Source organism: Haplochromis burtoni, unplaced genomic scaffold (genome assembly GCF_018398535.1).
Source record: "Haplochromis burtoni strain Fernald_Lab_line unplaced genomic scaffold, NCSU_Asbu1 Contig_1217, whole genome shotgun sequence".
In the NCBI taxonomy this organism is placed as follows: Eukaryota; Metazoa; Chordata; class Actinopteri; order Cichliformes; family Cichlidae; genus Haplochromis; species Haplochromis burtoni.
This window is the reverse complement of record NW_024583578.1, coordinates 1-12,051: the sequence shown is the minus strand read 5'-3', so window position 1 is coordinate 12,051 and position 12,051 is coordinate 1.

Genomic DNA, 12,051 nt, shown 5'->3' with positions numbered 1-12,051 from the left:
AGGTGGGTGGGTAGGTAGGTGGGTAATGTTAGTTAACAGTCCGAATGGCCCAGAGGAAGAAGCTGTTTGTGAGTCTGGAGGGTGGGAGACTGAGACTATTTTGCTTTATACACTTAGGGTTGCTTCAAACAATCTGTGAAAGTCCCTTTTGCCTAGTCTTAATTAAGTTCATTTTAACCTCTGGGGGGTCCTAGAAAAATGCATACACTATTGGGCTTAGAGCCACAAATCGACCACGCCATGAAAAGTGCCATAAAATATCTATATATTAATATTTTTTTCCACTTTAAATTAGCCAATCTTTTAGACCTACTTCTCCTTGAAATATTCATATCAAGTTTTAATTACATTTCGCGGATTTTAACCCTTTATATCCCGGTTTCGTCACATGGCCGCACTGTTTTTTTAGCCCCAAAAAACAAAGAAATCAAATATTTCCCAAAAGATACAATTCCAAGGCCCGGACTCCCGAGTACCACCAACATTCGGAAGATGGCCCATTATTTGGTTGTAATGACCGTGGAATGGGAAATAGCGTTTATAATGGGTTTCAATGGGGCACAAATCGACCACTAGGACCAATAGTGTAAGTTTATCTGTAGCTCAGCCACTGAAGCTAATTTAAGGGAGTCAGACTGGAATTTTGAAATATATGTAACCAGACTTTTTTTTGGAAAAGTTGGCTATATTCCGTTCAACACAGTGCAAATGGCGTGTATACGAACAATGAAAAATGGCACAAATCGACCCAAGACCACCCAGAGGTTAATTTAAACTGGGAAACTATGCATGTTTGTCACAAATGTAATATAACATCATCTTGATCTTGCAGATTTAGCAGATTGTGATGTTTATTGCAACTTCAGTGAAACCTGCTATCTTATGGAAAATCCCTAGTAGTAAACATCAGTAATATATTTATAATATGGGTTAAATGGCACAATAAATTTATGGCTAGGCATGTACTTTTTGTAATTTATTTTTTTACAAATTAAACTAAAGCATCAAATTAGCCATAATTCTTTAACAGCACCTGCACTAATTATAATAATCAAATGATATATAAGAGTACAACAGTCTGAGGGACATTTTTCTCTGCACTTGTACTTAAGGTATTGATGTAATTTTTACTGAGCCTCACTTTTACTTTTTCGTTTCAAATGCATGGAACTGTTAATTGCAAAGGATTTTTTCCCCCACATTGTGTTATTTACTTAAAAGAGTCTCCACAACACAGAAAATATTGTAATGTCAGCCTGTCCTTTGATGTCTGAAGCTTCTAGGAATTGGACAAATTGTTCTCTTGCCCAGTGGCTCTGTTTTTCCTTGTACACTGTTACCTGTGACGTACATTTTCTTTATACGGAGCATGTAGCTGTCCATCATTTTCTCGTTTGACTTATTTTCAAGGAGAATGAGACATCTTTAAACACTACAGCTATCTAAAGTAGTGTGCTTTTCACTGTCTTGACCAAATATATGGACAAAAAGCCTGCATCAGCATTCTTGTGTTCCAGGTAAGATTAGCTCATGTGTGAGCAGACATTATAAAATGCTTGCAAAAGGGTGTATAGGCTTTATTAGTTTCTTATAGAGACTTAAAAGTGCCGGACAGGACGAGGACATGCAGGCCGGACAGGACGAGGTGGCGCTGAGACCTCTGGTGCAGACGAAGCGGAACCAGCCCGTGCGGAGGCGGACGAAGCAGGGCGGGGTGAGGCAGGACCAGATGGCGGCACGCCAACCGCAGGTGACAGAATTGGTGGTGGTTCTGCAGGCGGCAAAGACTGGATGGGCCCCTTGGACCCTCCAGGGGAGGCAGGTTGCTGGACAGGCCCCTCGGACCCTCCAGCGGAGGCAGGTTGCTGGACGGGCCCCTGTGTGTGAATGGGATGGATGACTGGAGTATGTAAAGCGCTTTGGGGTCCTCTAGGGACTAGTAAAAGCGCTATATCAAATACAGGCCATTTATCATTAACATAAGACATGCACCTCCAAAGTAAAACAGGAAACATAACACAGACTGAACTTAAAGACAGACTCACAGGCAGGCACTGCAACAGAGGGAACAGAGACGTAAACCACAAGACAGAACTCTAACAAAGAAACCAAAGACTAGAAATGATAAATAACATAATAAACTCAAAACTCTGGATCAACGACCCAGGCATCCTAACAAAAAGTATCTGACAGCAAACTGACAACAGACCTGAAAACTGGCGATGCTGAGCATAGACTTTTCTTTTATCCTGTTCAGCAGCATCATTTTGGGCATTCTGAAGATGAGGGGTGATGTTTTTTTTCCCCCTTTCTTAAAAAGAGACTATAAAGGTCAGCCTCATCTAGTACCTGGCCTGATTATCTCTTCAAATTATCTACATTAATTACTGTCTTCTCAATTCTGTCAGCACAGCTGGTCTTAGTCATGGGCTCCTGAGAGAAAAGATCGGACGGAAGTTGCTGTGCACTTTGATAGATTCTGACACAGGAGTACCTGAAAAAGGACTTTATTTACACTTTTGGAAACATTTCTTGTAATTTTGGCTTTGCACTACAACACGATGGAGTACAAATATTTGTAAATAGTCAAAAGTTGTCACGACCTGCGGGATCGGCAAGGCGCTGATCAGCATCTCTCCACTCCTAGCCCCCTTCCCTTCTCTTTTTCCTCTCTCTCTCCCTCTCCCCTGTTTTGCCGGGGCGGAACTCATGGCGGGTTCACGCCCTCGGTCCACGCCTTCCCGGATCGTGCACACCTGGGCCTCATCAGACCAGCTGGTATATTAGAAGGAGGAGATCAGCTGTTCAACGCTGGATTGTTGTGAAGGCTCTTGTCAGTACACACCTAGCTCAAGTTTCCCGTGCCTCTGTCTCAGAGACTTAACGTGTTCCTTTGTTCCTAGATTCCCCGGACCCGTCCCCGTGTTTCCCCGTGTGGAGTGTGGAAGGAGTGACAGGTCGCTAGCGGAGTGGAGAGAGGCTGTTCTGAGCGCGTGTGTGATTTCCCCGTTTTCCCTGGAGCCCTGCCCCTCACGTCTTGTATATAGCACTAACCTCGCACTGTCTGTACATACACTTGGTGAAGATCTGTAATAAACTATCTCTGTTTGAACGCTACCCAGGAGTCCTGCGAGTGGATCCTCTAAGCAACTCGTGACAAATAATGGTATTAGATTTAAAGAATACATCATATTATGTTAAAAAAAAGGAACACATGGGATCAGTTAATGTGTTAAAAACAAAAGCATGTCAAATTGTTCGATGGGAATTAAAATTATGAACATACAGAGGGCTGAAATAAAAGACCCCCCCAAAGTCAAAAAACAATGCAGCAGGCTAATTCATTTTTGTTGAATTTCATTGCAGCAACTCAAAATGGTTTTTAGTTTTTATGGACCACATGTGTTTGTATGTATGTCTAACAAAATTGGGGCATGCTCCTAAAGAGACAACGGATGCCCAGATAGCAAAACATGCATGTCCTGGATCTGTCCCACACAATGTGCTTACACATGGCCCATATACTGCAAAGAATGACGGCCCTTTGGTGGCCCAGACCAGGTTTGCCAGAGGTAATCCACACATGGGCCAGCACAAGGCCAGTTGCAGACACACTGGTGGTCCTGTGCTGGACCAGAACAGTTTCAGCTCTGGCCCAAGATGTCAGCCGAATGTGTATTTTAATCAAGCCATGTAATAAGAACAACATGTGCTAAATATTAGCACATGTTGTATTTACTGTCATATTCCCATATATCATTGTGATGTTGTTTATTCTATTACTCTTGTTCTCTTCTGCTTGTTTTCTTTTTTCTTTCTCAGCAGGTGATCCAGGTGATTGATATATGCATTTTTTTTCTTTTTTTCTGCCCGTTCTGTTGGTTTTTGTTTTTTGCCCTTCTCCCCCGTCCCTCTTCTCAGCTGTTTCTCTTTCCCTCTTTCTTTCTCCCCTTCTTTCCCCCAGTCAAGTCTGTCCCGTATTCAGTAAGTGAAAATAAAATAAACAATAAAAGGTGAATCAAATGGACCATTACGGCAAGGCTGGGATGGTCAATTTGGTAAAGTAAATCCGTTGGGCATCTTTCTTTGCCTTTAGACAACAATTCTGATGGCAAAAGAGCCAAACGGGACAGGCAAAAAAAAAAAAAAAAAAAAAAAAAAAAAAAAAAAAAAAAACAACATGCTGCGAGCAAAGGGACAAAATAAAACATGACCAAACTCTGTTCAGACAGTGAATGGACTAATTCTTAATAGTGCTTTTCTATGGTAAATGGACTGGAACCACCAACCTTCCAGTTAGTAGCTGACCTGCTCTACCACCTGAGCTACAGCCACTCAGGGGTAAAAACGAGTAAACCCTCACTAGGTTTTGGATAAAGTGTAAACTCACAAACCTGTCAAACCTGCATTTGAAACGTTGGCTACCATAGCAGTATAGTATTGCAACATGGCATTTGGGTCTTCTAACTAAAATAGGAAAATAGGAACATAAATAGTGCCATCATTGCCAGACCTGGCCCACATCTGGTTGACATACACCCTGCCATGACACCAGTCAGTCAGAAGTGCCAGCTTGATGCCAGATCCGGCCAGACCTGTTTTCTATGAGCCTGGGCCACATAAACCAAACCACAATCGAGCCAGATGTGGCATGCCATCACATAGACAGTGCCATCTATGCCAGGCCTGGCCCATATCTGGATGACATACAACTTACCATGCCAGAAGTCAGCCAGCAGTGCCGGCTTGACACCAGATCCAGGCCCACTACACCAGCGTAGGGTCTGACAAAAAGTTAAAAGATTTCATCATGATACATAATGGCAGTCAGGGTGCTGTTGCCAAGCCTGTAGAGATCTATGCATCCATGAATATACTTCCCCAGATTTGATTGCTTGGTCCAAATTCCCTCCAGTGGCTTGCTAAGGTGCTGACCTCGAGGTGCTGCAGGTCAGCACCTTAATTTGACAAGGCCAAGTATTATGGCAGCAAAGGGCAGTGCATAAAATTGGACCCAAATGCAGATGCAGATGGTGGCAAACTGGTAGGTTTTTCAATGAGATTGTATTTACAAAGACAAAAGACAAATACTTAAGCACAGGAAACGAGATGACAATCTAGTGGGATTCGCAAGCAGTGGATTGAGGTCACTGAAGCAGAGGGAGAGAAATGTCAGTGGACAACCCGTTCTCACTCCCAAAGCGTAACATTTTACGCTAGGTGACAAATCGTCAACATATTACGTTTTCGGCTACCCACCACGTTCCTAAATGACGACCTCGGAAAAAGAGGAAATATGAGAACCGTCTGGACTGAACCTACACATGTTCGCTCTTTTTCTTCAAATCGCTTAGAAACACGCTATTTAACATCATTAAAGTCCTGGTTAAGGTCAGGAATAAGGTTATGGTCAGGGCTAGGGATAAGGTTAGGTTTAGGGCTGGAATACAGGGCTGGAACGTCTATTACCGCGGGAGCGTCATTGCACTGGATTCCAGCCATAACCCGCCGCGTACCATAAGAACGCCGAAGGTCTCCTTTCGAATGAGTTGAAGGGAAGTTATGAACTGTTTCTGAGAGACAAATAACACCAGGATCCTTTTCTAAGTAGCTGACAGCTGGTAACTGTGCAGGAAAGTTTTGCCAGGGGGGCCAGGTAGGGCATTAACAGCATTAACCTTTCTTTCTTATTCTCATTTAAAATATCTAGCTTTTATTAAATAATTATCTGAAACTTGCGAACAAAGTTTTTATCTGACGTAAAATGTATAGAAATCATACCAAAAAGACAGTGTACATCACTGTCACAACAGTGTTTGTTTTCATTCAAAGGCTTTATGGCTTTAATACCTGGTGGGCCGGTCTCTAGTCAAAATGCCCAATTTTTTGTCCCAGTCCAGCCCTGCAGGTTAATACTGGCAGTCTCACCATGCCCGCTGACTGTATTTCATCATCAGCCAGTGTTGTTCTTTATACATCAATATTACCAAAGTTTACCATAAGGCAGCATAGAAAGTATTTACTTGCTTTCAGGTTTTATTCAAATGTTAGTCTTTTCAGTTGTTTCCCCACTTTTTTCGTGTTTCAAAATCAAACAACAGTTTGTAAGAAGATTATCTTCTTTTTTTAATAGGCAGATAAATTTGCCAATTGTGTGTTAAAAATGTTCGTATTTTAATATTCAAAAATGTTTTTGCTCAAATCATATGTGCACTATATGTCAGTAAAAATACTATGCAAATATTGCTGTTCTTGAATGCTGAATAAACACTGACAAAGCACTGATTGTATCTCTTGTACTTTATCAACACAGTATCTAAAAACTTTGCACCGTTGTGGTTAAAATCTCATTCTAATAAGAGTTAAAAGCGCATTCGGTTATTAGGTTTATAGGGTTATTGAATTATGGTTAACGGTTGGTAGAATTTTTTTTAACATTATCTGCCAATTACATCTGCCACCCTTCTCCAAGTCTGTGCCCCTACCTGGCCCCCCCAGCAAAAAATTTCTAGACACGTCACTGGAGTAAAGATACCCAGGGGCATGTAGCATGATTTAGGGTTTATCAAGGTAACTTCAGGTTTAACCATGAGTGTCAACAGGAGCTCGGCATGTACAGAGTCACAGTGTACTGACTACTCTGTTGTCTCAGAGCACCTCAGAAACACTGAGGTTTAAATGTCCAAAGTTTAATGAACACTTTGGAAGATGCCTTTGTGTAATTTTGAGATACACATGCATTTTTCACCCAAACTCACTTTACAACACTTGTTGGGTCATCAATCCAAACAAGTGATGGGTTATTTTTTTAAGATTTGCATTAAGTATTTATAGGCTTTTATATTGGAAGTGCTTGTGTTCCTATTCACTTTCTGACTGCTTACAGTCTTCCCCTTATTTTTTCGGTAATTTTACCTTACTTCCTTTTCAGTCAATCTCTTCCTGTCATATCCTTGTACTTTTTCATCTGATCTTGTTACTTCCTTTCTCTGCCAACCCTCACCTTTTTTTTTTTCTCTTCAAGTCCTCTTTAACCCTCCCACATTACGCTCTTCCACTTTTTGTTTTCCTCTTAAATTTCCTTTGGACCAAAAGATGTCTCTCCCCTCTCGCTCTTTTCCTCCTCCCCTGTTTGAAATGTGCGTGAGAGAAGCTCTTTCCTGAGCTTTCCAGGTCACACGCTCCCTACAGAGAAGTCAACCTCTGGCTTTCCTCTCCTTTTCTCCTCCACCTCGCCTATGTTACCCTTCGCCCAGGTTGCAAGTTTTCTTTTTTTTCCTTTTTTTTCCTTTTAACTAGATTGCTTATCCTGAAAATCTAAAAGATTTTACAAATCCAGTTGGCAAATCTGATATCGGTGCACTATTTAAACTGCGTTACCCCACAGACTCACTGCACATCAGCAGCCACTTTGCAGCTCAGCTCAACCCACCCTTCTCCTTTCATAGTGTATTTGACTTAACATATCACGTTCGTTGTCATTGATGCCTGATTTGCTTTCTGCTTTGGTCTTGCTTCACCTCTCCATGTCTTCTGATTCCTGTGTCTTGAAATTGTCATCCTGACACTAAATTACAGTTATGTCTTTAATTGAATCAACAATATCTTGTATTGAGTATGATTCTGAAACGAATCGGACTAAAAGTTTTCTTCACACTATATAAACTAACTTAATTAAAGAGATATACAGAAAGCAGAAAATAAAAGTACTGTATGTTAACTTGGGGTGTCAGGGCCAAAACTGAACTCTGAACTCGCAGTAATCTTCAATCTTAAAAAAGATTGTCTATCCCTGCAGTGCAGTGGTCGAAGCTGTATACTAATAGGGGCTGATCTAGAAACTGAATTGAGGATGTTTTTTTTTATTTAACCAAATAAATCCCTTTTGACCTCCATTTGCAGGATTTATTGGAGGCTTGTTTCCATCCACTCTCTGTACAAATTATTCCCCTTTCATTTTATTGGCCCACTGCAAATACTTAGCTTGTTAGATACAGATATAGATAAGAAAACTGTGTAGCTTTTCTGTCAGTCGCCTACAGAGGAATTACCAAATACAGAACCACAAACTGCAACCTTTGGCTTGAACTCCATGCCAGCTAAATAAAACAGTTTACTTTAGATTTTGTGCAACTATTCATCCATGTTGTACTCACTAGCAGCAGTTTTAAAAAAATGTTTATAAAAAGCTACTAATCAAAGTTTTAATACATTATTAAAATGAGAATTAGGAAATTGTACCAAATGTCCTTTGCACTCCTCTATCATCGTGAATGGATGGATGACTCCTGCAACACAGGTAACAGCCAACCCAAGGCACAGAGTTGATCACGGGTCACCTCAAATTTATGCTGCCCCTCTCTTTCCCTCACCCGCGCAACTTCAGAGGCACATTAGTTAAAGCCTTAAAGCAGCTAAGAGGAAAGCAAAATGTCAAGAGAGTAAAAGTTTAAAGCTAAAAGTCCACCTTGACATGAACGCATCCCTGCAGAAGTAAATGTTTTTATTATGGTGAGCTGCTGCATGCATTGAACTAGAGTCTGATGCTGAGTATTTATTGTCATCTACATATCAGGCCATGCACCAGTGATGACTCAACCTAGTACACAAAGTTACTGTACAACAACCCTGGGAGAGTTTGCCAAGAATTCTTTTCTCACGTTTGTTCAGCTTGTGTCACTTAATGCAGCACAGCACCTTCACTCCATCGCTTAGTTGTGGTTAGAATGATAAAAACCTAAAGTAGTTAAAACAATATATTTAAATAGAATCCCATTATGGAATGTGAAAACATGTTACTCTGTTGCAATAATGTATTTTGAGTTTGAAGACAACAGATAATGAATGGACTTTGACTGATGCTACATCATTGTGCTGCAAAACTAAAGCTTCATTTTTTATTAATAGAAATGGGGTATCTACTCATCACATATTGTACTCAGAGACATACAAAGTAAATTTGAGTGTCATTGGTGAGGCATCAATCTGGATAAGTAGCTTTTGCAGAAGTGGGGAGTGGGTTGGAGAAATTCCAATGCAGTCACCTATCCATCACTCAGAGGCAGTCAATCATTTTCAACCATCACACTTCAAATCCTCAGTTAAGTTTTAGGTGGTGCAGTGGTCAGTGCTGTTGCTTCACATTTCTTGTCCTTGGTACAGCTAGTTTAATGTGAGAGTTAGGGCTGGGCGATATGGCCTAAAATTCATATCGCGATATAATTTGAAGCATGTGCGATGACGATATATATCGCGATATATTCTTTTCTTCTGTATAATGTATTATCCACACTCAGTGTTGGGGAGTAACGGAATACATGTACCGCCGTTATGTATTTAAAATACAAAATATGAGTAACTGTATTCCGTTACAGTTATCGTTGGTGGTATTTAGAATACAGTTACTTTGTTGAAATAAATGGATTACACTGCGGTACTTTCCTGTTTCATATTGTCGCAGGTCAGGATTGTTTGGGTTTTGTTTGACATCTATGTTCTGTTGTTTCAGGCGGCAGCGTTACGGTTGCCATGGTTACAGGGTAACGCTCTCTCTCTCTGTGTGTTTCCTGGGTGAGAGAGCACCTTTTTGTTGTTGTTGTTGTTGTGCTAAGCTAAGCTAATAGAAAGAATGCTACAGGTATAGCTCTAAAGAATGTAGCATCATAGGCAGTGTAGTCCGTGCTGCTGGGAGAATGGACTGTCATACCCGTTATGTGTGTGTGAGTGAGGGAGGGAGAAAAAGGAAAAGTACGAGCTGTCATCGAGCAAAAACAGGAGCTGGAAGCATGTAAATATAATAATAACCACTGCAGCCAAGAAGAGTGCCTGACAAGCCCAGTTGTAAGTAAGCTATTAAGACTCGACTGTACACCGTGTTCGTGTTTTCCCCCGAAACAATAAGTTCCATTGGAGCAGCCTTTCAACGCCTCTCTCTGTCTCTCGCTAACAAAGTTGACCCAGATAACAAAGTAAAGCTATTTTTCGGCTACAAGCCCGACACAGAACCCGACGTATTAGCCAGAGGTCCCTTTACTACGCTTCAGAGCCGCAGACCGTGAGTAACAGTAATAAATCACAGCAATAGTACATTCACGTAGTTGTAAACAGCATATATTAAGTAATCCAAAGTATTCAGAATACGTTACTCTCATCAAGTAACGTAACGGAATACGTTACAGAATACATTTTGGGGCATGTATTCTGTAATCTGTAATGGAATACATTTTAAAAGTAATCTTCCCAACACTGTCCACACTATAAGGCACACTTAAAATCCTTTCATTTTCTCAAAAATCGAGAGTGTGCCTTATGTATGAATTCTGGTTGTACTTACTGACCTCAAACCGATTTTGGCGTGCAGAAATCCTCAGGTCCCAAAGTCAAACGAACACTAAGAGTTAAAAACGTTCTAAATTATTTCATCTTTAATAAAATCATCAGCGTTGCTGCTTTAGAAGGTGTAACAAGTTTTACATCCAGGCATCCATGAAAACAGAATTTATTAAATTTAACGGAGTTAGAAGTTAACAGGAAGTAAGCTCGCTAGTTTCCACCTAAACATGACACACCATGTTCTGACTGAAAGATTTTTGAAACTAATTAAAACGTACAGCTCTGCTACCACTTCCAGCATAAATGAAGACAGAAAACTAAACAGCAGTGGCATTTGCAGGGTTACTGAAGTTGCACTACCTGGTATATAATGTTGTGCTACGTGATTGCTAGTGACACGGCTATGTTAGCATAACATTACCACAGTGAAGCTGGAGGATGAACGCCAACTTTTTTTCCACTCATTTAACGTGAGGGATTCTGGTGGTTGGGGACAAATGCAATCGTATAGCAGGATGCTATACACGGGCCAAACTTCAGTCAGGAGAACAACTGATATAATCCATCCACAATACGAGGGTAGTTATTATTATACTGCAACAACATGGGAATAGAACAGCTGCAAGAGAATTCAACATCAATGAATCAATGTTACGGAAGTGGAGGAAGCGCAGTTTTTGGCTTTCCCCATATTTCAAAAGTGCTTCATCTCTTTGCTATGACTGTTGCCCGCCATAATTTGCAGATGATAATGGTTGTAGCCGCTGCGATGCTTTCGACCAAAACAGGTGCAGCTTGATGACATCATCAACATGCGCTATCGCGATAGAGCATTATAGTCAAAATCTCTATCGTTGGCCAAATTCATATCGTTTCTATCGTATATCATTTATATCGCATATCGTTTATATTGCCCACCCCTAGTGAGAGTGAATTTAAACATGGAGCATACTCCACGTTGGGCATGCTGGGCATAGAAGTGTCAGGCAGTAAAGTTCATTTTGACAGCAAACTTAGTTTTCATTGTTTCAGGTTTTTCTTCACATATCTGCACAGAGACTGCAGAACAGATGGAGACCTCTGTTTATCTCTCTTTCATCACCAATACACACACACACACACACACACACACACACACACACACACACACACACACACACACACTGCTCTGCAAATCAGTCTGTGTCGCGTCGTCTGTGTAACCTTCCCAGTTATGTCTCGTCATAGTCACAGTCATAGAATTAAGTCTCGAAGTTTCATAGCTTTGTCACAGTTTCATGAGTTTTTCTTAGTCTGTTTTCCAGTTTAGTTGTCTTGCCTGCACTCGTCTTAGCGGTTGGTTTTGCCTTCTGTTATCAGCCATAATAAAGGCTCGCCTTTTGTTAGGCAAGTATACGTGACATGACTTATGTCTGCTCTTGGACCGTGCTCTAACTAACACACCAGCGCACTGCGCTGTGATAAGCAGCTACAGAGGTGTGGTGGACTTGCTTCTTTCTTACTTCACACCTGCATGTTGTGGTTTTTTTTTTTTTTTGGTTTTTTTTAAATCATTTTTAGATTTCTTGTCCTAGTCTCAGCAGACATGAACTCAAATGGCATCACACAGGGGCATCTCTCAGGCTTTACAGGTCTTCCTCTATAGACACTAAAGTCCTTATTAGGGATGGGTACCGGTATCCGGTGCCATGATAGCACTGGTTCTGACATAAACGGTAG